The sequence below is a fragment of the Rhinoraja longicauda genome, chromosome 12, assembly GCF_053455715.1.
Source record: "Rhinoraja longicauda isolate Sanriku21f chromosome 12, sRhiLon1.1, whole genome shotgun sequence".
NCBI classification, from domain to species: domain Eukaryota; kingdom Metazoa; phylum Chordata; class Chondrichthyes; order Rajiformes; family Arhynchobatidae; genus Rhinoraja; species Rhinoraja longicauda.
In genome coordinates, this window is record NC_135964.1 from 15780113 (window position 1) to 15806184 (window position 26072).

Consider the following 26072-nt stretch of genomic DNA (forward strand, 5'->3'; position numbering starts at 1 on the left):
TTTATCTTCAAATACACAGATATATAATTAAAAAAAATAAAGGTAACATTCTTTCATTTACTTTCAGACATATTAGCTAAAATTAATTAAATCACGTTACCGCGTATTCTTTAAATCAATTTCCAAAACATAACAGCGGAGCAACTTACAGCAAATAATTCTTGATGAACTTTATCCTTTATGCATGTTCGTCCAAACTCAAATTATACTGGGCACTTCTATTGGTGTACACTGATGAAAGAGAAGAATTTGTTAATATGTATGGAATTCAAGTATTTACTTTCATTGTTGAATATTAGACAACCTTTCCAGAAGAAAAAGTAAAAATGCTCTTGCCAGGAATTCAAATTCCGCAGTAGCCTGATTCTAATAAGCGATTAAGTCTCTTAACCATACAATATCTATTCGCATTTGATGGGATTTGTCAAACTATATATATTGTTTGTGGACATTGCAGGCATAGAGAGTATTTATTGAACATCCTGACCTATCCTTTATAGATTGCTTGGGGTCAACCATAGCTCTGTGGTCTGGAGTCGTATATAAGAAAGTCTGAGAAGATTTTGATATCAAAAGGAGTAAACCAATTGGCTGAAAACCAAGATAATAAGAGATCTGGAAGGAGTGAACCATAAAATTAACACCTATTGTTAAAAATAGTTAAAATTCATTCACACTGGTTTCTACATTTGCATGCTAGACTCCACTGTAGGATGCAACAGGAAACTTCTGTAATACCTCATTTGCAGTAGAAACACTTTAATTTCTTATAGTTTCTTTTGACAGACTAAGACATTGCTCTGGCTGCAGCGCTGGCACCACGGGGCCCAGATCAGTGACACCCTCTCCCCTTCCCTGTCCCCCCTCTATGATGAATGGGCCCAACGGGTCCACTTGGTCTAGTTGTCTAAAAAATTGAGTAAAATAATGGTGTAATGCATGCACGTGGTCTGTGTTGTGGCTTTGCTAATTGATATCTTGTGAATTAAACCTGTCTTCTCATAGACCATGTTTGAGCTTGGAAACTGTTTCAGTGAACTGTCGATAATAACTTAAAAGTTTCACTTGAATATATTGGTGTTCCCGAAGTAACTGTAACTATATACACATATATATATATATATATATATACATTATATATATACATACACACACACATATACATATAAAAACAAAATATATAACAACAGCACATTTGTAACCACATCTATTATGAAACACCCCAAATTTTACCGTTAGTCTAAAAAGAGCCACATTGCCTTTCCCACAGTATTCTGTGAGATTGCTTTCTTAATTTATATAAAAATACCATTTTATAATTGGAAAAAAAATCATTTGGCTAAAGAACGTAGAATTTCTGAATTTATACAAGTACAATTTCGCACATCACAATCCCAAATAGCATCAGAAAGTCCTTCCAGAGTGTGAATCTTCAGAAAACATCTGGCCCTGATGGTGTACTATCACCCGCGTGGACTACCTGGGCAACAGGAGCAAGTACGTCAGGCAGTTGTGCATCAAGTACACTATCATCCCTTCCAAACATTGTCAAACTCAGGGAACTCGGACACTGTTCCTCCATAAGTAACTGGATTCTCCACTTTCCCCATCGGCAGACCTCAATACAATACAATACAATACAATATATCTTTATTGTCATTGTACCCAGGGGTACAACGAGATTGGGAATGCGCCTCCCATACGATGCAATAATTTAAGTAATTAACAGCAACCCAACGAAACGAAACAATTGTAAGATCGCCAAAAGAACTTCCTCCTCACAGGCATCGGCACAGGGGCAGTGAATTCAGTCCCAGTGCTCACTCTATCCCAAATACAGTGCATCCAGACACAACGGCAATGCCATCCAATGCTCACCTTCCCACTGCCGTTGGACAAAAACAGGCAATGACAAGCCAGAGTATAGGAGGGACATTGATAATCCGGTTGAGTGGTGACAGAACAATTTTGCTCTCAATGATAGCAAGACCAAAGATTGGACTTCAGAAAGGGAAATAACCTGGCTTATTGGTGGGACGGCAGTAGAGAGGGTTAACACTTCAAGTTCCTGGGCATACACATCTCTGATGACCTATCCTGGGCTCAGCAAAATGATGCAATCACAAATAATGCTCATCAAAGCCACTACTTCATCAGATTGTTGAGGAGATTCATCATGTTGTTGAATACTCCATTGAACTTCGATAAGAGTATAAAATACTGACTGGCTCCATCATTGTCTGGTTCGGAAATGTGAACATTCAGGTATGAAAGAGGCCACAGAGAGTGGTGGACATTGCCCGGTCCATCATAGAAACATAGAAAATAGGTGCAGGAGTAGGCCATTCAGCCCTTCGAGCCAGCACCGCCATTCTATATGATCATGGCTGATCATCCAAAATCAGTACCCCGTTCTGGCTTTTTACCCATATCCCTTGATTTCCTTAGCACCAAGAGCTAATTCTCTAATTTTCTAATAAAGATCCAGTGAATTGGCCTCCACTGCCTTCTGTGGCAGTGAATTCCACAGATTCACAACTCTCTGAGTGATAAAGTTTTTCCGCATCTCAGTCATAAATGGCCTACCCCTTATTCTTAAACTGTGACCCCTGGTTCTGGACTCCCCCAACATCGGGAACATTTTTCCGGCATCTACCCTGTTCAATTTACACGTTTCTATAAGATCCCCTCTCATCCTTCTAAATTCCAGCGAATACAAGCCCAGCTCCTTGCTCCTAAACTCAAATTCTCTCACAATGAATGGTTTTCTTCACTGCCTGCTGTACCTGCATGCGTACTTTCGTAGATAGTGATCTCCCCACCACAGAAGTGACCTAAGGAAGTGCAGCCTCAAAAAGGCAGCAAATATTATCAAAGAGCCACACCACCCTGGCTACATTCTCATCTTGCTATTACCATCAGGGAGGTGGTACAATAGCCCGAGAACTGTTACCTCCATGTTCAAAAACCGTTTCCTCCATCAACCATCAGGTTATTGAACCACTGTACAATCCTAACCATAATCCTACCTCAACACTGGACTATTATAGACTTTACACTACGATGGTTACTCTGTGCAGCACCTGCGATATCATGGTCTAGTTTACTTAGAATAACTGACAGTTTATATTTTTTGTTGTTGTTGTGTCCACTATGCCTGTAAATCTGCAATAAGAAAGAATTTTATTGTTCCAGGTTATATCCAGTGCACATGACAAACAAATATTCTTGTCACTCTTGGTCTGTGGCTCAGCTGGTAGCTCTCTTGCCCAACTTACAAAGCTGTGCAGTCAGTTTCCATCACAGGGACTATGGCACAAGGATCTAGGCTGACATTCTAGTGCTGTGTTGCTGAACAGCCGCTTTGCTGAAAGCACTTGTTTTTCGGAATTGCATTGAAATAATCAAGTCTAGAGGGCACAAAGATATGGAATGAAAATTTCAGCAGCATGTGGGCATAGGAGAGGCAGAGTCAAGTGATGTCAAAGCTGAAAATCAATAGTTTTCATGATGTTGTAAATGAGAGATTGAGAAGACAAGCTCTGGGTCTAAGACAAGCTCTAGGGCAGCACAATGGAGTTGCTGCCTTACAGTGCAGGAGACCCGAGTTCGATCTCGACTACAGGAGCTGGCTGTACAAAGTTTGCACTTTCTCCCTGTGACATCCAAAGTTTTCTTCATGTGCTCTGGTTTCCTCCCACACTCCAAAGATGTACGGGTTTGTAGGTTAATTGGTTTCAGTACAATTGAAAATTGTCCCTTGTGCGTGGGATGGTGCTAGTGTATGGGTGATTGCTGGTTGGGGTGGATTCGGTGGGCCCAAGGGCTTGTTTCTGCGCTATATCTCTAAAGTCAAATGTAAAGTCACCGAGATATTTCTAAGTCGTAATCATTTTTTGCCATTAAAGTTGCTAATTTCAACCCTTAAGATTTATTCCATTATCTAATCATATACTAATCTTATAGAATGTGGTTAGATTGAAATGTATAGCAAATACAATTGCCAGACAACATAGTTTTGACTGGGTTTTTTTAAACAAGGGATTAAACTGTGGTTCCATTACAATTGTTTTCAGGAATTCAGATTTCCTGTTAAGTTAGATAAGGTCAGTACTCAAAGTTCATTGTATATTGGGTTATTGGCATTCAGCAAAGGTCATGGTTCAAGCAGAACATGTTTAGAGAGCTGCAATAATAGACTATTTTTCCTTTTAAAAGTTAAAATTTTCTTTAATTTATTTTTTTCAACTTTTACCAACTTCTGTTCAGGTTCAGGTACACTTTATTAACCCTATTGGTTTTGCATTTTTACTGAAGCACTCATCGGGCTACAACTTGGTTACAGCAATCAAGCCAACAGAGCACTAATAAGTTATGACAAGAGTAAAATAATAGTAGACAAAAAGCTGGAGTAACTCAGCAGGTCAGACAGCATTCTGGAGAAAAGGAATAGACGACGTTTCGGGTCGAGACCCTTCTCCCTACAGCAAAATAACAGTGTAGGAAATCAGAAATAAAAACAGAAAATATTGAAAATAATCAAGAGATTAAGCCGCATTTGTAGAAGACACAAAATGTCATCTGTCCATTTTCCTCTATGAATCCCGAGGAAGAAAATTAGGAAGGCTAGGAAGGATCTCGAGAAACTACTGGCAGATCGGATGAAGGAAAACTGAATACGCTCCAAAAGCATATTAAGGGCAAAATAATAAATCAGGAAAGAGAAGAGCCCATTTAAAAAAAAAAGACAATCCATGTGGAGGCAGAAGGCAGAGACAAGGAACTCAATAAATACTTTTCATCCTTTTTTACAAAGGAAGCATAGCGATTGTGTCTTCTTCATAAATAAAGAGAAATTACTCAGTGACTTTGTGGGCTTAAAAATAGATATACCCTCATGACCAGGTGGAATTTATTTCAGGCGTATAGAAGGCAAGGGAAGAGGTTCACCTGCTGGTCACAGGTGAGGTTCCAGATGATGAGAGAACAACAAACATGATTTCCCTTTTCAAGAAAGGCAGCAAAAAGCCTGGTAACTATAGACCTATGAGCCTCACATTAGTGGTAGGGAATATATTGGAAAAACATTGAGGGGGAGGATTGATAATCACTCGGAAAGACAAGGACTTATCATCAGTCAAACTGGCTTTGTCAAGGGCACATATTGTCTGACTAATATGACTGAATTATTTGAAAGGTAAGGAAGTGTATTGATTAGGGCATGGCAGTAGATGTGGTCTCATCGATATTAGGAAGACCTTTGACAAGGTTTTATGCTTCAAAAGGTTAAGACCAATAGGATCCAAGGCACTTCCTCATCTCCCTCTCCCCTGACTCTCAGTTTGAAGAAGGGTCTCGACCCGAAACGTCACCCATTCATTCTATCCAGAGATACTGCCTGTCCCGCTGAGTTACTCCAGCATTTTGTGTCTATCTTGGGTTCAAATCTGGAATGGCAGTATATGGCCAACCAATGCTGTCTGTAATATACATGAATGACAAAAGTAGATGTGGAGACATAATCACTAAGTTTACAGGTAACATGAAGGTTGGTGGAGTTATTAACAGTATGTTAACAGAAGGAAGACTTCAGCTGCAGAATGATATTCTTGTGTTGGTGAAGTAGGCTGAAAAATGGCAGATGCCATTTAATCTAGACAAATGTGGTGATATACTTTGGGAATACTAATGCAGCTGAGTTATAGACCACAGTGGGACCTTAGGGAGTACAGATGAACAGAGGGACCTTGGAGTACAAATCCACAAATCCCTGAAGGTGCCAACACGGGTAGAAAATGTGGTTAGGAAAACATATAGGATACTGATATTCATTAGTCAGGGCATCAAATACACAAGTAGGGAGGTTATTTTCCAACTTTATAAAACTTTGTAGAAACAAGGAACTGCAGATGTTTGTTTACCAAAAAGGACAAAAGGCTGGAGTAACTCGGCATTAAGCAACATCTCTGGAGAACATGGATAGTTGACCTTTGGATCAGGACCTTTCTTCAAACTGAGCCATTCGACCCGTTGAGTTAGTCTAGCACTGTGGGTCTTTATAAAACCTTGGTCTGACATCAAGTGGAGTGCTGCGTGCAGTTCCATCATCCTTCTATGGGAAGGATGGGATAATGCTGGAGAGGTTGCAGAGGAGATTCACCAAGATATTGCATGGGATCGAACAGCTCCGTTTGGAGGAGGTGCTGGAGAGGCTGATCTCCCGGAGGGGAGGTGGTTAAAAGGGGAACAAGATTGCGGTAGATAAGTTAATGTAAACAAAGAAAATAAAAAGTTTTTTTTGCAAAGCATGCATCCAATTCAGATATTCTAACATGAACAGTTAATACTTGAAATGGTAATGAAAACTGAAGTGCTACTTAAAGTACTCATAATGGTACGAGTTACATTCAACAACCTAAAATGTTAAAATATTTTGGAAAAACAATTCAGAAGAAAAGGATTTACTGGTTTCACCCTGCTACATTGGCTAAACATAGCCAATGTTTAGCCAGGAGGGCAAATTAAAGAGAACAAATTTTTATTTGTCAAATGCATTAGTCAATTAAATTCTTGATAACATAATGCAAATGAGGTGTCTTTGTAAACTGCATTTGAATCAACTAAACAATTGCTGCTGTAGACATTTTGTATAAATCAGCAACAAGGCTTCAAGAGTATTCTGTAACCCCAAAGTACTTAAACTCTTTCCTTAACTAAATGTTTAAGATTCGTTGATCTCATTTATTCCTTTTGCAATCTCTTAGGTCTTCAGTAAGGATTCTTCATTTGTTTGTTTTGCATCTGTGTATCAGTGCCCCCCAAAATAAATTCAACTTGGAAATGATGGTATGAAAAGAAATCAGCATCAGTTAAAATAAAACAGAAAAATTACGAGAAACAGAGAAAGCTGACAATTTCCCAGGACCTGAAGAACTGGTTTTAAGAAGCCTGATTATAGGAATATCGGTTCGTATCTTTCAAAATACCAATGATTATAGAATGTGTCCCAGAGATTGTAAGGTTGCAGATAACACCATTACTTAAGTGGCGGATGAGACAAAATGAGGTATTACGGTCATTTAAACAGTTACCAATAGTAGGAAAAATGCTAGAGTCCATTATTAAGGAATTGGTATCAGGGCACATGAGTAGACTCAAAATGGATAAATGAAAAGGAAATTGTAGTTGACACACATTTGTTCTGTGTAACTATTCAGTAGGTTCAGAATTATCATTCTTAAGGCATGCCCGATATCCTAACTAAAATGGTGGTTAAGTGGAAATGCTGCTTAACTTTCAGAGATCTTAGGAAATACTGAGGCATTTCACATCACTTCTGACCTAATCTCTTCACAACAGCATCAGCCAGTAAGAGAAGTACATGCATTATTGGTGGAAAATACTATGTATTTATACAAGACCACAAAAACAATCCACTTCAGCCAATGAATACACCAAAAATCCAGAAACATTTAGAAAATTATATCCTGAATGTCAGGAATCTCATCTCAGCATTTGGGGATCCCAGTTGAAAGAAAATCAGTGGTTAATTTTTTTAGCTCCAATCATTGAAAAAGGTGCAAAGATTGGTGCACATTTACAATATAGAATCTAAAAATGAGTAAAATCATTCGTCATATGATTTACTCTAGCAAAGCCTGATAGACGAAGTCAATAAATATAATGAAAGGAGAAAACCTTGGCAGCTTGCAACAATTTCCAGTCAAATCTTTATATGTTAATGTTGTACCTTTAACTATCCTAACATTACGGCCATACACGTCACATGATCTCCAACTGTAATCCTAACTATTTTTCTTTTTCTCGATGTGTGAAACTTTAGATACAGGAACAACATTGCCTTCTATCGACCAATATGATTTATATTCTGGGTTTTCATCATCTTAAATAACTCACCGGTTTGTAGAACTAGGCAGTGAGTCCCCATTAAACAAAAACGAATCTAGCAAAATACCACACGGAGCTGACATTTTAAAACAGCGTTAATAAGAGGAGTGTTCCAGGAGGGATCGTATAAAAAAAACTTGCTAATTGAAACAAACAGACCAAAGCCAAATGTGTATTCATCACCAGTTACTGCAACATTAGCTATTAATGCACAAGAGTAAATCCAATCCTTTTGCATAACTATTCAAATATTAACTGTTTCCATATTCAAATTTCAAAATGTTCAAATGAAAAATGGGTGGAAAGGGAGCTTGTTTTACAAGAATTTCATGCAGAACAATCATGTACAGTACCAAGATATTGCTAACAGAACATTAACACTGCCAAAGATATCAAAAACTGCACTCACTTTTCTTGCATGTTGAATTAAAGCTTTCAAAATGTTGCATAACCAGAGGTCTTTTTGACAGATATAGTTCAATCTCCTTGTTAACAGTCCCATCGTTCAGATTAAAAAAACAGTGTTCAAGTTCTCTAATGTTATAAGTGGACAAGTAGTTTCATAGCTTTTTAAAACATCTTTAAAAGATACTCCATCTTAATAATGCAGTGGAATAACACCCTGATTCTCTATTCCATTTCCCTCTTTCTATGGTGCACAACGGACACGAAGGTTCAACCAGGATGGTGGTCCCTCTCAATAACTGTCAAGAACCTGATCCTCAGATGCATGGTGCTCTTGGTAGTACAATAGTCGGTGCAAGGTGTGGCCCATTCCCCGCTAATCTGCCCAGCCATCTTCTGGCTCATCTGGGGATCCAAGATGGAACGGATCAGATAGTTTCCAATGCACAATTTCCTGAACAGCCGGGGCAAAAGCATACCCACCATTGCCTTCACCCTGTTGACCACCTTTGTGTGGTTGCACCTGGCTGCACTTGAAACAAATGTATGCAGGTGCCAAGTGCCACTATGTGCTGAAGTTCTATTTGCCCCTGGTGCTGCGAAAGATGGACCTGGCCCAGTTGCCATGCAATGTCCCAGGCAATTGGACATTGCCTAACTACCTATCCTTCATGGAAAAAATATTCTGGGAGCATTCCGCACCACAGGAGAATGCACTGAGGGATGCGCTGAAGCTTGGTGGAGTCAACACAAAGGTTTGGTGGGGAAGGACTGCAATTTTGGAATAGGCAACACCTGTGCCAAGCCAGAGAACAAAGTATGCAAATATTACCAATGTATAGACCCAAGAACACTGAATGCATAGTCAAAAACATGACAAATATAAAGAGAGACATGCACTGTGTTTTTTGTAACTGCAAGTATTGCTGTGAATAATGTTTATTTTTGAAATAATAAAAATTACAGTAATTTTAAGTCAATTTTCTTCCTAAATTTCAACCCAATAATAGTAGTTTCAATTCCTATGCATCGTGCCAGGCATTTTTTTGCTGTAAAAAAATGTTGAGACTAATAATAATAACCATTTACATCGAAATCAGACTAAATTCTTATCACCAGACATGCAGTCAAATGCAGAAACCAGGACATTGCTGTCGATGGTCAAAGATCACTTGGTGGGCCGAAGGGCCTGTTTTCATGGTGCACCTCTACTCAGTGGAACTTGCTAATTTGACAGACCCAAGTGTTATAGTGCAGTATGGAAATAGCTCCTTCAGATTTCAATTGCCAGTAGTAAAAATAATATTTTTTGTCAACTGAGCCAACTCTATTTTTCTTGCTTTCATTTGCTTCTCCCAAATAATTTGATATTGAGTTCAATATTTTAACTGGTGCAGATTTGCACTGATGATCAGGGATATTTTAGTATGTTGATGAAGAAGATCCACAGTTGTCTGCCTTGTTTATACTTGTCCCAGAGGCTTTGAAGGAAGTACAAAGCTTTTCTGATGTTTGTCTGGCAATAACTTGCTTTTGACACAGATAAATACCGCACATCTGTCCCACTTTTCTGAACACCACAAACTAGTAAAAAAATAACAGATTGTTATATCAATAATTCACATGAAAAATGCACATCAGCATCAAGAAAAATCTGCAATTTCAGGCCAGCTTGCTCATGCAGTTTCAGACAATGGTGTAGAGGAGGCCTACCTTTCATCTCTCAGAGGGCAGGAAGCGCTTCAACACAAGATTGTGGTGTGAAGACATAGACTATATGAATGCCAGCTTGTCTCATGACTATGGAAGCCAAGTAGACAACAATGTGGCAATGGAACTCACCATGATGGAGTATCTTACAGCAACCTCAATGAAACAGAAGTCATAGATAGTGACTGTTTGCACAACTCCCAACAAAGCTTAGATAGCTATCATTGCAATTTTGTCTATCACTGTGGAATGGGGCTTCCAGACACCTGTCCGAAACTATTCTCTAGCTGAGCTTTAATATAGCTTTAATATACAAATTTAATATTTGTTCTGCAAGAAAGGAACCCGATAACCTCTCCAGATGACACCAGTCTGTTTACACCATCATACATCATGTGTGGTATCACTTAGCCAGTTATCTGTATTACCACATCCCAGATTAGGGTGCTGCAATTGCCAACAAGGCATTCAGAATCACTTTGAAGCCATCTTCTAAGGCCATCTGATATCCCTGAACAGAAGCTCAACAGCCTTCCACCTCCCAACAAAGAGCCTCTGAGCTAGGATTTTGATTCCTTCCTGCAGGTACAAGTCAAGTCAACTTTATTTGTCACATACATATACAAGATGGGTCTTGGTGCGGCACAGGTTCCTGATTGATGTTGATAACTTTCTTCGACTTGAAGTATGAACTCTGTACTTAATGGCTGCATTTAATGTTTTGGTTTCAGATTTCTAGCATCTTCAGTTTTTTGTGATTTTCCAGAATTGAAAATTAACTTTTACAAGTCAACTTTCAGTTGCTAAAAGAAAAAATAATCTTCTATTTTGTGTCTCTTACCTCCCAATCCAACACTACTTTCTCCTGCTTTAGTTTGCTTTCTCTAACCAACTTGATATTGAATTCAATATTTTAACTGGCGCAGATTGGCTACGAGACACCTGCCCAATAACCATATAAGCAAACTTGGAGGAAATGATTTTTTTTTCTCCATTCATAAAGATCCTGGTCTGTTTAAAGGGAACTTGCAAGATAATGTACTGCAAAACACTGAGAAACCACAAATGGGACATTTGAAAATACCACTGGTTCAGCATCTGGCTCCCCGTGAACATCGGATTTGGTGCAAAATCTGCCAGTCTGGCAGCAAAGTCCTGTTTATGTCAGATTAATAAGAGTTTTACTGCATGTGCAGTTTGTGGCATTTTGCACTTTAGGAAGATGGATGTGTGCAGAAACTAGCAATCTTCCATCAGTTTTATCTTTCCAGGAGGAAGCAGTTGCACCATTTTGTCTTGGAGGAAAGAGCCTCAATGTAGTTCCTGATGCACTTATGTAAATTTGGTGCATTCGATGTGCTGATGGCACTTGTTATTGAGTCATAAAGAGATACAGCACAGATACAGGTTCAAGTTTGGGCCGACCATTTACACTAGTTCTTCGAATAATCCCATTTTATTTTCCCCATAATCTCATTAATTTCTCCCCCTCCCAATCTACCACTAAGGAGGGGTTCTGGTGGTAAAATCCCAAAGCCCAGAATCAATCACTCTCTTGCATACGAGGGGAAATTAACAGTAGCCAATCATTCATGTCTTTGTCATGTGTGAGGAAACCGGAGCTCCCACGGCAACCCATATGGTCACAGGGAGAACATCCAAATTTCAGAGAGTGAGCACCCAAGATCAGGATTGAACCTGGCTCCGATTGAAGGCAGTGTCGCCGTTAGCTGCCCCATTATTTTGCTGCTGTTGTGACCTGTTATAAATGTTAAAGCACGTTGACTGCGATAACTTCTTCCCATCAACCTCATCCTCTACGGCAGACCAACAACATCAGCCTTATCCATACTATTTGATACGAACAGCAACAGCAGGATAAAGCTCTCCATACAAACGTTCCAAAAAGTGATATGATGCACCAAAAATACCTTGAAGTCAGGCAACAGTCAGAAAGAATCAAAATTGAAACGAACCTGTACATGACCTCTTGAAATAATGCTGGCAAAAGGGTCTTCATGGGTTAGAACCAAACTGTGGTGTGCAATGTCAGCATGTGATGAACGGAGATGGAAAGCAGGTCCTGTAAAAAATGCAAGAATCCCAATTTACCATACAGTATTTATAGCTTAAATGCTGCTAACATGCCCTTCGGCTGTCAGTATCATTTTCTTTAACAACTTGATGGGTGGTGCACTCATATTTGAATTTGCATAAGATTCTTATTTTGGCAATGCACTGTCCTGGTGGACTGCTCAAAGCTCAAGCATGGGAGGGATGCTCCGAGCGAACTTCCAGGCCCATCACTTCACTTTAAAGTGTCAATGGCTTTGGGTGGATGAGCATCGGGGCAGGATACTGAAATCTTGGGCCTCTTGGTCAAACAAAACACTTGTTCTACATTGTCTCCCGCAGTTATTGCACACTTTTTTTTGCAACAGCAGAAGTTTTACATAGTTATCGCAGATACTCCTGGGCTTCAGTAAGATTTGAGAACCTTGATTCAACATTTGACCAACAGTGGTGCAGCAGTAGAGCTGTTGTCTCACAGTGCCAGAGACCAGAATTTGATCCTGACTACAGGGGCTGTCTGTGTGGAGTTTGTACGTTGACCCTGTGACCATATGGGTTTTCTCTGGGTGCTCCAGTTTCCTCCCACATTCCAAGGACATGCAGGTTTGTAGGTTATTGTTGCTAGTGCAAAATGCAAAAGTGGGATAACTAAAACTGGTGTATGGGTGATCGATGTTCAATGGGGACTCAGTGGTCCGAAGGGCCTGAATCTAAATCTAAAGTGACTATTTATTTGGCCAAACTGTCTATTTAAAAAAACATATTTCAGAGGCACATAATACCTTTTATTGTAGAATAACAATATAACTGATCATTTTAGAAACTAAAGTAATGTTAACTCAACATCAAGTAATGGCTGAAAAATAATTTCAAGCTGTGCCAATGGTAATAGCATTTTCAGCTTTACAATATCAATGTTTTAAAAAAATGAAAAATGTTAATATATAAGCATCAACCTACAAAGAAACCTAATCAGTATTCTTTGTAACATTTAGGAAGTAAATCTAAAATCGTTATTTATTTTGATTTTAATTTTTCCTATTGTTTTAACCCATTTCTATGTTTTCAAATTATATTTAAAGTCATGCTGTAGATCTCCAGGTTTTCAACACTGCCTCAAAGGAGGGAACATTTTCCAAGAATTCTTAAATTCATTAAAGGCATTTTGTATCAGCCAGGTGAAAATTCAAACTAAAATCAACATGGACATCACAGCAGACAGAACAAGCTCACTTCATTGATGCACAAACATTCACCACATCAGAAAGAGACTGCCAAATGACAACTTGGCAACAGTTCCCACTGCCAAACAAAGCAAGCTGGTTTGTGGCTCTATAAGCATTAAACATTATCTAGTTTAAAAATATTCTAATTTCACAAGTGTTGACAAGTTCAAAAGGTCTGCAATGGCTCTACCTTCACAAAAGACCTTTAGGTCATTTAATCCCTAGGGGAATAGCAGAGCAAAATAGTGTTTTAAATTAAGAACCAAAATACAAATATCCGAGAGAAAAAAATTCAAACACAATTAATCACACTAAAACTTAACATAAACGGGGAATCTTGAAGGATTGATTAATGGGAATAGTACTTGTGAGTTTATTTATCTGTGAATTTGACGATGACAAATTCTCTTTTGATTTTCTATTTCGTCACATTTCTATAAAGACCAACCTGAGAGTAATTGACCAAATCATTGTGCAACTTTATATGGAGCTCGGATACACAGGAAGAATAAATCCTCACAGGCTTGCAGAACAAATCTATCCAGCCTGCCTCGTTTTGAGTGGCGAGGTCCCAACTCTCCACTTCCCATGGGATGCCAGGCCAGTTGACCTGTACTCCCCATATAAAAAGCAAAATAAAAAGCCACAAGATTTTTGTTGCTGCAACTGTTTGGAAGACATGGTGCAGAACAACTATCCTCAATATAACTTCAGGATAGACAGTCTGACTGTTACGCACTAATATGCTTTCAAGGGCAGCTCCTGGTCGTTGTGACCTCGTGCAGCAAAGGGAAAATAGCAAGCAACAACCCCAGAATGGTTATGAAGGTAGCTAAGCCAAGGCCACAGGCTTACCCCATGTAAAATCTGTAAAAATACAGCAGTTTCAAACATTCAAATATAAAACTATTAAAAATCACCTATGCGACTAAATTGTTAAAGTTAAAATCAAAATGTGTAAACATGAGGGGAAAAAAATCACAGCACCAAAGTTGGGGCCACGATTGCTTTCTGTTAGGAGCCCATCGTCAGGATGTAGCTCAAATGACAGGAGCAAGGAAATTAAGATTTACATATACACATGGCAGCCCTCAAATGCTTCGGATTATCAACCCGGCCTACTCCGCATAAAAAGGTTGTGCGCCATGGATATGGATCAAAAATCTCAATTTAGAGCTGAAGTGTCAAGCAAAATAAATGGAGAAATAAATCTTGAATTGCATGACTTAGACATCCTTTGTATTTATCAATAATGTTACTACATCAAACTTAGCAGATCCTCTAAATTCATTTAAATCATAATTTAAGCATTTAAATTCTTATATATACACAAAAGGCGAGTGATATGGAATCAACTATTGAAATTCCTCAGGTAGCAAACCAGTGATTCAACTTACAACAGCTGCAAAATTATAAAATTGGGTTAACAAAAATATAATTGAAACAGGATTTTTTAACATTCAACATAACCTCAACCTTTTTATTTCCAGACTGTGGAAAACAAGAAAGTCGTGGAAAATAATGCACCAATTTATCTTCCTATCATTGGTAAAATTTACCTGCAACTCTGAACAAACAAAAATATTATTCATGTTTTTACCATGAAGTTATGTAAACATTGCTCGGATTTAGTATTTAAAGAATTTTATGCAAATATTTACAAATTAAAATATGTGGAACCATAAAACTATACCTCTCACATCCACAGTAAAGTCAAATTAAAATATCTTTGTGAATGAGAAAGTCACTTCAGTTTAGCCTTGCACACTCCTGATATAATTGCCAAAATGTATATTGTACTGTGATATATTTTGAAAATATCTGAGAAAGCAACATATTGAAAAGTTGTTTTAATACTAGTTTACACATTTTCAAAAGGATTACTAAATTAATCATGTCATAATGAGTCAAACAGTCCTGCTATGCTCAGGATGACATTTCAAACTCGTTTTGCCATAATAAACAATTCCCAAAGCTAATTGCATCATAACATCATGAATTTGGTAGAGATATATTACCTTTCCTTTATTAACAAAACATGAAACGGGCATCAATAAGTTTACTTTAGGAAAATCTGATTCTACATTTGCTTAAGAGTGAAGCTAGCTAAAGTTGGATTTGTCTAACACTTAAATGCTTTGTGCCTGTCAGATACACTTACAACATACACATTTGCAGGGACGTTTTAGAGTTACTTAAATCCTCGCGGGCCTCAGTAAAAACAATGGCATTTATTTCTGGACATTTTCAAAATCCAATCTATTCAGATTGTTGGTAAAGATGTTGAGTTTTTAAAATGTTGGCGATACTTTTTTCCCAGCAACTACCAGGTACTTCATTTCCCTTCAGCAAAATCCTTTTGAAACAAATGAAGCACTTCTGTACAAACAAGCTCAAGTTATAAAGTCATATGACATTCAATACTGCAGGAAGCTGAGCCAAGAGCCAACTAGTTTGGTTAAGATGAAAGACCCAGTGTACTTCTGGTCAAAGAGCTTTTTATGTATGTACGTTGTACGCAGGTCACCACAGAAAGAATTCAATACAGTCAGCTATCGGCTTACATCATGGCTGTGCAGCAGATCCATACACTGCTTTGCACTGATCACTGGAACAAATGTTAAATACTTCTGTCTTTCCAGTCTGGCAACAATCCACGCTTTACCCAGTACTAGGCTACAAAAATTAAGCATCTGCTTATATACGGAGCATAATTATTACATTTCAACAAAAGCGGATGCTTTTATTCTCAACGTAGCCACCTGCTAGACACACTCAGGTGAACTCGTAGTCTGATCACAAAGACATTACACACCATCCCCACAGCCATTTCAAATTTAGTTGCGACATACCACATGTTTAGCTGGCGTCTACCTGCTGTGCATATTAATAAGCCAAGTGTTGGTTTCCGAGACAAGGGCCATTTCCCTCAAATTCATCAAATCCAGCTGTAGATCTTTTGTTGATTTTTTCCCCCTTTCTTCTGAGACAGTATTCCTGAAAAATGGCTTCAGTGCTCCTTGGGACTGGTATTGATCCCCATCCCCCTTCTCTTTTTTTCCATGTGCTGCTCTAGTCTATCAATACTCCCAAGAGGTATTGGGTCAGTCTGCAATTTCAAAACCAGACACAATGCACATCAGTGTACCATGCTGTAATCTACACACAGTCCACGTAATACTGAATCAAGAGTGACACCGCAAGTCAGGTTAATCATCCCCAGTTTAATTAGCTGTGTAGCAGAGAAACAATCAAATCTGAAGGATTTTTCAGTGACCCTCCAAGTAAAAAATTAAACTGTGCGCTGGCTGAGCTCCTGAAGATGAATGTGGCCACAAAATCAAACTAATAATACCAATAGATATCTATTTTTAACATAATTAAATGCAGCATAAATTTGTCTTTACGGATTTTAGTCAATTAATTTGAAATTTAATAATATTAATAATATAAAACTAGGTCAAATAATACATCCTCCAAGTAAGACTAACAGATGAAGCTTGCAGTTTTTAAAAAGTTGAAACTTTTGGGTGAATTCTGTAATAGTTTTAGCAGGATATATCAGTGATCTATAATCTTAAAGTATATCTATCTATATATATTATATTACTAAAACTCGGTTTGTTTGTGGGTATATGTTTATATATTTATGTGTTTATGTGTGTACCATGGCCTCTACACAGCCAAAACGGTACACGAAAGCGTGACAATTTTAGGCCCACCCTACTCATCATTCCCCTGTGGTCTGAATAAACCCACTTTCGTTACTTTAAAAAAACAATTTACCTTATAAACTTTAATAAATCCTTCCCCCCCTCCCCCTCCAGAGGACCAGCGGGAGGACCGGCGCCCTTCCCAGTCTGCCCCGCACCTGACCTTCCTCCCAGACCATAAAGTTTAAATCTATCTCCTAGGGAGGGAGGGAGGGGAGGAGGAGGGAAGATAAGGGGGGTTGAGGGGGATGGAGTGGGGGAGGAGGGGAAGGGGAGGGTGGAAGGAGGGGGAGGGGAGGGAGGTGGGAGAGGAAGGGGAGGGGAGGGAGGGGGAGGAGGGAGAGAGGGGGGAGGGGGTGGGGCGGAGAGAGGAGGAGGGAGGGGGAAGAGGAGGAGGGGGAAGGGGAGAGGGGAGGTGGGAGTGGGTGAGGAGAGGGTGCTGCACCAATGCAGGAGGGGTTTGGGCCCAACGGGTCCACTTGGTCTAGTATATATTATATTACTACAACTCTCATCTGTATATTTGTGGGTTTGTGCTTATATTTGTTTTCGAAATACAGCCAAAATAGTACACAATAGCGCAACAATTTTAGGCTCACCCTACTCACCATTCCCCCGCGGGCTCAATAAATCAAGTTTTGTTACTTTTTAAAAACAATTAACTTAATAAACTTTAATTAATGTGCTACCCCCTCCCCCCCCCCACCGGGAGGACCGGCCCCAGTCCCGGCGTACCCCGCGCCTGACCTTCCTCCCGTGGTGCATCGCGGCGGCAGAGGGTCAAACAAGATGGCTGTCGCCGCTGTTCGCCGCCGAGCTGCAGCAGCGCTGGCTGCACGGGGCTGAGGCGAGTGGCTCCCTCTCCACTTCCTTGTCCTCCCTTGCCTGTCCACGGCCCCGGGGGACACCCCCCGACCGGCAACGGGTTCACGGATCGTCAGTTGGGGAAGGGTTGCCGGGCCCGCAGGAGAGATTTGCACCCAATGGGGATGGCCGTGCCCGCAGGAGAGATTTTCACCCAATGGGGGTTGCCGTGCCCGCAGGAGAGATTTGGACCCAATGGCTCCACGCCCGTCTAGTTACTTCAATTTTTTATCAAGATGCAGAATTCTCATTTATAATATGGCAGCATTTTAACAATACATGCTTCTGTGAACCTACGTCACATATATATTCGGAATGAATGTCATACTGTATATGGGATCACCAGGAGCAAAAGTTAAAAATGCTGCTGTGAACACTTTGCATAGGATACCGAATTTTACTGTCATAACCCAAAATGCAATCATGGTTTTGTTATTTAATGTTCAATTTACGACAAATTTTCTTGCAACAGAAATGTATGTTAACAGAATCTGTTTTTAATCGGCTTAGACAAAGGCAACAATATTGCTGATAGGATAACTTCCTGCTTTGCCAATTTGTTTTGGTAAGCAATCTCGTTACTGTTCTCACTCCTCCTCATCTCCAGTCCTGGATCGAGGAATCACAAACCTTCTGTACCTGAGAAAATTGCTATTTTTTCCTCCTTCAGCAACCAGATTAGCAATACCTTTGCCGTTTACATCAGCCAGTAATCAAAATCTGAAATCAACCAACTTGTGACGTCCCTGTGAAATTGGCAAACAAAATACTCCAATAAGTGGTCCTTATTTCTTTTACATTAAATAGATTTTTTTTTTTAATCCAACAATGTCTTTCCTACTAAATCAAGGTCAGATGTATACTGGAGTCAGATTGCTTTTAATGTTTACTGTGAATTTATCTACAGCAGTCAAAGGATCAGAAAGATTAGGAATGTGCTCATGAACAGAGATTATGAGATAAATGTCCGTGGTAATCGCTTAGCAGAGGCAAGTTCATGAACAACATTTTTTAAATCATCATGTATCTGATTTCAACATACTTTGTTTTACAAAATAGGTGAATGGCATCCATTTGATGCTCAGCAATTTCACCACACTGCACACAAAATGTTGCTGGAGTGGTCTGTTCTGATTTTAGTATTAATCTGAGGTGTCGACATTCTCTTCATAAGGACATCCCAAACAACAGACCTGGAACACCATGTGCTGCTCATATTTTCAACAAGCAATTGCCTCCAACATAATCATTCTGGGGGTAAAATTGGAAACCCCATAAAAACAGGTCTGGGGATTGCTAGAGGCAATTTATCCTTGAAATGTAGGTAGCACACCAACTTTGTGCTGTCTATTGATTTATATGACAGCTGTGTGTAATGCACCTCGCCTAGCCCCACTTAAAGTCATTTAGGACGATTCAAAGACTACCCAAGGCCAGTCTGTACAACCGCAAGGAGATGTGATGGTATGCATTTTGAGACTTTTGTTTTGTTTGGAGATCATTCCCCAGAACTTGCAGTCAAATGCTCATTAGCAAGAGTGTTTTAAAAATAAAAATAAATTATAAAATGGAAAACAAAACCAAACATTGTCAAGGTGGTATATGAAAGTGGGAAAAGACTTGCCGAGAAGAGAAATAGACAGAAATTAGTTCTGTGGGTTAAAGAAGAGCTAACATCATGAATCTTCAAACAGAGGCCATAAGTGGTTGTTAATGCGAGCTTGATTTGTTGCAGCGTGATACCATTAAGAATGAGAGTTTCTTAAACTTAATCATATCCCACGTCATTTAAGGCAGGATCTGATTGCAAACTGTAGTGATGAGAATATGAGATGACATATTCTTCTCTGCCAGAATTAAAGAGTTGTCTGAATTTTGTCTTTGCTATGCCTTTAGCTAATGTGGAGAATGGCACCTCTTACAACATATTCAAAGGGTGAAAAGTCATCGAGCTAACATTTGCTTAAAGTTAGACACAAGAAACTGCAGATGCTGGAATCTTGAGCCAAAAACTAACGTGCTGGAGTAAATCAGCAGGTAAGTCAGTATTTCTGGAGAACATGGAAAGAGACATTTCGGGTCAGGACCCTTCTTCAGACTGTCAGGAGAGGGGAATAAATAGGAAGGACAAAGCTCGATAGGTGATAGTTGAAATGTGTAGGAAGGAACTACAGATGCTGGTTTACACCGAAGATAGAGTGTCAAGGGAGAGGGAGTGACAGAGATAAGGAAGTGTAAGAGATCATAAGAGGGAGAATATGGACTAGACCATTGTTAGCTAGGAGAAGGTGACAACAAAGCAAACAGAGATACGGTATCAGAGAGACAGTCAGACTGGTCGGAGAACTGGGAAGGGGAGGGATGGAGAGCGAGGGAAAGCAAGGGTTACTTTAAGTTAGAGAGAAGTCAATATTCATACCGCTGCCAAGGCGAAATATGAGGTGCTGTTCCTCTGATTTGGGCTGGACCTCACTCTGACAATGGAGGCCCAGGTCAGAAAGGTCAGTGTGGGAATGGGAGGGGGAGTTAAAGTCTTTAGCAACCGGGAGATCAGATAGGTTTAGGCGAACTGAGCGGAGGTGTTCAGCAAAACGATCACCAAGCCTGCACTTAGTCTCACTTCAGCAGCGATCGTTTCGCTGAACATCTCCACTCCTCCTTCCTTCCCTCCATCCATCCCTCCCCCTTGTCCCACTTCCTTACCTCTGTAACTCCCTCTCCCCTGACGCTGAGTTTGAAGAAGGGTCTCGACCAGAAACGTCACCCATTCCTTCTATCCAGAGACGCTGCCTGTCCTGCTGAGTTACTCCAGCATTTTGTATCTATCTTAGGTGATAGTTGGATACAGGTGAATGGGGTTGAGAGGCACATGGGTGGCCAGAGATGAAAAGGAGACAAAAGGCTGTGAGATAAGGAGAGAAGAGATGGGAATTGTGATGCCAGAGGAAGGGATTTAGGTGGAAGGGATCAGGGGGAATGGGAAAGGGTGGAGGATGGGTGGTGCCCTAGTGGGAGAAATGGGTGTGCATCCAGGTGGGGCACAGGGGAGAAAGTGGAGGGGAGGCTGTGGGAGTTTGTAGGTGAGTTACTTAAAATTGGAGAATTCAATGTTCATACCGTTGAGTTGTAAGCTACCCATGCAAATTATGAGGTGCTGCTCCTTCAGCTTACATGTGGTCTCACTTTGGCAGTGGAGGCAGCCCATGACAGAAAGGACAGTATGGGAAGGAGAGTTAAAATGGCTCACATTCGCAGGCCTTGAGGCAGGAGCTGGCCAGATTTGACTGGAAGGAGACCCTTGCAGGGAAGACGGTGGAACAGCAATGGCAGGTATTCCTGGGAATAATGCAGAAGTTGCAGGATCAATTCATCCCAAAGAGGAGGAAAAATTCTAAGGGGAGTAAGAGGCACCCGTGGTTGACAAGGGAAGTCAAGGACAGCATAAAAATAAAAGAGAAGTATAACATAGCAAAGAAGAGCGGGAACCAAGAGGATTGAGACTCTTTTAAGGAGCAACAGAAGATAACTAAAAAAGCAATACGGGGAGAAAAGATGAGGTACAAAGGTAAGCTAGCCAATAATATAAAGGAGGATAGTAAAAGCTTCTTCAGGTATGTGAAGAGAAAAGAAATAGTTAAGGCGAATGTGGGTCCCTTGAAGACAGAAGCAGGTGAATTTATTATGGGGAACAAGGAAATGGCAGACCAGTACTTGTACTTGTACAGTTGAACCAGTACTTTGGATCTGTCTTCACTAAGGAAGATACAAACAATCTTCCAAATGTTCTAGTGGCCAGAGTTCCTCGGGTGACGGAGGAACTGAAGAAAATTCCCATTAGGGAGGAAATGGTGTTGGGTAGACTGATGGGACCGAAGGCTGATAAATCCCCAGGGCCTGATGGTCTGCATCCCAGGGTACTTAAGGAGGTGGCTCTAGAAATCGTGGACGCATTGGTGATCATTTTCCAATGTTCTATAGATTCAGGATCAGTTCCTGTGGATTGGAAGGTAGCTAATGTTATCCCACTTTTTAAGAAAGGAGGGAGAGAGAAAACAGGAAATTATAAACCAGTTAGTCTGACATCAGTGGTGGGGAAGATGCTGGAGTCAATTATAAAAGACAAAATTGCGGAGCATTTGGATAGCAGTAACAGGATCGTTCCTAGTCAGCATGGATTTACGAAGGGGAAATCATGCTTGACTAATCTTCTGGAATTTTTTGAGGATGTAACTAGGAAAATGGACACCTGCAGAAGGGTCCCAACCCGAAAAGTTGCCTATGAATGTTCTCCGGGTATGATGCCTGGCCCGCTCAGATACTCCAGCATTTTATGTTTTTTCTGAAACATAGAAAATAGGTGCAGGAGGAGGCCATTCAGCCCTTCGAGCCAGCACCACCATTCATTGTGATCATGGCTGATCATCCACAATCAGTAACCTGTGCCTGCCTTCTCCCCATATCCCTTGATTCCACTAGCCCCTAGAGCTCTATCTAACTCTCTCTTAAATCCACCCAGTGAATCGGCCTCCACCGCCCTCTGTGGCTGTGAATTCCACAAATTCACAACTCTCTGGGTGAAAAAGTTTTTTCTCACCTCAGTTTTAAATGGCCTCCCCTTTATTCTAAGACTGTGGCCAAAGTTAGATAGTTGTACAATCTTGTCATTGACAGTAGCAAGAGATTTCTCTTGCAATATGGAGTCAAATTATGATAATCCATTTTCTGACTATTCAGACTTCCTGATGCTTTGGCATCTGGCTCACTCGTTCACGTTTGCCAACCTCCTTTCCCACTTGCTGTGGCCCCAGTTCCTGTGCTACCTTCCTACTTATTGGGGCCCTGATTCCCATGCTCCTTTTCCACTCATCAGGATTTTGTTCCTTTAAGTTCAACTGATTCACTGGAAAAATAATACTTCCTAACACCCAATTGAATGAAAAGCATGTTGGAATATTCATAGAACTAACACTCAATTATCTAGAAAAATCTGTTAATTTGTCGCCAAAGTCCTGAACGTGCGAGACTATCGGAGACAAAGTGAAATTTATCTTAACTTCTTTATTGTGGTCATGTATTGGCTGTAGATTTTACATTGCACTGATACAAACTTACGAGCTTGTTCAACATATCAATTAAGCTTTATTATTCAGTAATGAGGCATTTATTGGAATATTCTACAATACGAATGCGTAATTTTATCCGAGTTGTGATTATTGTTACCTTCTCTTGGAACAAATGCTGCACATTAATAGTACTCATGCTGATGAATACCATTAACGTTCAAACATTTGTTACTCGGGAAGGGTCTCCTGTCAATAAACAGGAGGAACTGAGAGAAATTGGTCTGATATATTTATTTAGTGAGCCACGTATGCATTTTATTTAGCCCCCGCAACAAAGAGAATAAAATATGGCTCAGGATCTGGCCAACAACATTTGGTTTGTCGTGGTAGCTCGGATTCAGATATTGGAGTAGACTGCGACAAAATAAAGGCAGCATGATTTGTGTAGGAAAATTGGACATAAATCAGCCCGATTTCCTGCCCATTATCCTATGGCAACTACACGGAGTTGGAATGGAGTCCCTTTGAACTGAGATATGTCATCTGGAGCCCATGGCGCCCTGCAAAGGTAAATCTACAAGCTTCCCAATGTCACGTGTCAAACTGTCTTGAAATTAACATGGCTGAATGAAATTATATAGATCTCGTACAAGAAAGTATATGAAACAGTGAACTTTAAATAAAAATGGATGCCATACTGAAATGTAGTCTGCAAGGAACTCAACACATGGAAATAAATGGCTGTAGTTACTTTGATAGTTACTGGTATTGCAGCTCTTGCTCCACTTTCAAACTGCAGAGAGAGTGGAGGAGTTGACCATGACACTGAAGGGATTCTTGCTTGCGATCTTGGACACATGTCACTTCTTGTGGCGTCATCATGTTTCTCCACCCAACCTCATCGATCCTTCTTGGATGCTTTGAGCACCCTCTGATCATTCCCCTGATCACGCTGTGCTCTGGGAAGAGTGGCGAGAAATTACTCCACGATTTAAAGTCAAGATGCCCAACCCTTTACTCAAGCACACAGGTAGACACAAAATGCTGGAGCAACTCAGCGGGTCAGGCAGCATCTCGGGAGAGAAGGAATGGGTGACATTTCGGGTCGAGACCCTTCTTCAGACTGATGTCAGGGGAGAGGGTGGGACAAAGATAGAATGTAGTCGGAGACAGGAAGACTAGTGGGAGAACTGGGAAGGGGGAGGGGATAGAGAGGGAAAGCAGGGACTATCTGAAGTTAGAAAAGTCAATGTTCATACCGCTGGGGTGTAAACTACCCAGGCAAAATATGAGGTTTTGTTCCTCCAATTTGCGCTGGGCTTCACTCTCACAATAGAGGAGGCCCAGGACAGAAAGGTCAGATTGGGAATGGGAGGGGGAGTTGAAATGCTGAGCCACCGGGAGATCAGGCAAGTTAAGACGGACTGAGTGGAGGTGTTCAGCAAAACGTTCGCCGAGCCTGCGCTTGGTCTCGCCGATGTAGAGAAGTTGACACCTGGAACAGCGGATACAATAGATGAGGTTGGAGGAGGTGCAATTGAACCTCTGCCTCACCTGGAAAGAGTGTTTGGGTCCTTGGATGGAGTCGAGGGGGGAGGTAAAGGGACAGGTGTTGCATCTCCTGCGGTTGCAGGGGAAAGTACCTGGGGAGGGGGTGGTTTGGGTGGGAATGGATGAGTGGACCAGGGGGTTTCGGAGGGAACGATCTCTGCGGAAAGTAGAAAGGGGAGGGGATGGGAAGATGTGGCCAGTAGTGGGATCCCGTTGGAGGTGGCGGAAATGTTGGAGGATAATATGTTGTATTCGACGGCTGATGGGGTGGAAGTTGAAGATAAGGGGGGCTCTGTCCTTGTTACGAATAGGGGGAGGGGGAGCAAGATCGGAGCTGCGGGATATTGAGATCCTAGTGAGAGCCTCATCTATAATGGAAGAGGGGAACCCCCGTTTCCTAAAGAATGAGGACATCTCCAATGCCCTTGTATGGAACACATCCTGGGCACAGATGCGATGTAGACGGAAGAATTGGGAGTAGGGGATAGAGTCTTTTCAGGAAACAGGGTAGGAAGAAGTGTAGTCAAGATAGCTATGGGAGTCAGTAGGTTTGGAGTAGATGTCAGTCAATAGTCTGTCTCCTGTGATGGAGACGGTGAGATCCAGAAATGGTAGGGAGATGTCGGAGATGGTCCAAGTAAATTTGAGAGCAGGATGGAAATTAGTGGTGAAGTTGATGAAGTCAGTGAGTTCTGCATGGGTATAGGAGGTAGCACCAATGCAGTCGTCAATGTAGCGGAGGTAGAGTTCCGAGGTAGGGCCAGTGTACGCCTGGAACAGGGATTGTCCGAAGTACCCTACAAAGAGGCAGGCATAGCTAGGGCCCATGCAAGTGCCCATAGCTACGCCTTGGATTTGGAGGAAGTGGGAAGAGTCGAAGGAGAAGTTGTTGAGGGGAAGGACCAGCTCTGCTAGGCGGAGGAGAGTATTGGTAGATGGAAATTGGCTGGTTCTGCAGTCGAGGAAGATAGAGGGCTTTAAGACCCTCCTGGTGGGGGATGGAGTTGTAGAGTGGCTGGACATCCATGGTAAAGATGAGGGAGTGGGGGCCTGGAAAATGGAAGTTATTGAAGAGACAGAGAGCATGAGAGATGTCTTGGACATGGGTGGGGAGGGATTGGACCAGGGGGGATAGGATGGAATAGAGGTAGGTGGAAACAATGTGCCTGCCAGGACAGTTCTGTTTGTGGATTTTGGGGAGAAGATAAAATCGGGCTGTGCAGGGCTGGGGAACGATAAGGTTGGAGGCTTTAGAGGGCAGAAAGCCGGAAGTGATGAAATCAGTAATGGTGTTTGAGATTACAGCCTGGTGCTCGTCTGTGGTGTCATGGTCCAAGGATCAGTAGGAGGAGGTGTCTGAGAGTTGTCGCCTGGCCTCAGTCCACTAGAGGTCAGCGCGTCAGACAACCACGCACCTCCCTGGTCGGCGGGTTTGATTATCAAGTCGGGGTTGCTGCAGAGTGAGTGGAGGGCTGTACGTTCAGGAGGGGAGAGGTTAGAGTAAGTCAGGGGAGTGGAAAATTTGAGGCGGTACATGTCCCGCCGGCAGTTGGAAATGA

At 41.1% G+C, this 26072-nt stretch overlaps 1 protein-coding gene across 5 annotated transcripts in view; it reads right to left on the reverse strand.

Annotated features, from left to right (window-relative positions):
* The window catches only part of zbtb20 (zinc finger and BTB domain containing 20), a 230607-nt gene that overhangs the window by 67711 nt on the left and 136824 nt on the right, over positions 1-26072 (reverse strand). For all 5 annotated transcript variants that reach the window (XM_078409123.1, XM_078409120.1, XM_078409122.1 and 2 more), the window contains exons 3-4: positions 12000-12106; positions 150-231 (exon numbers count right to left, since the gene is read on the reverse strand). The gene's annotated coding sequence lies outside the window, so the exon portion shown is untranslated. The remainder of the gene's footprint in view (positions 1-149; positions 232-11999; positions 12107-26072) is intronic.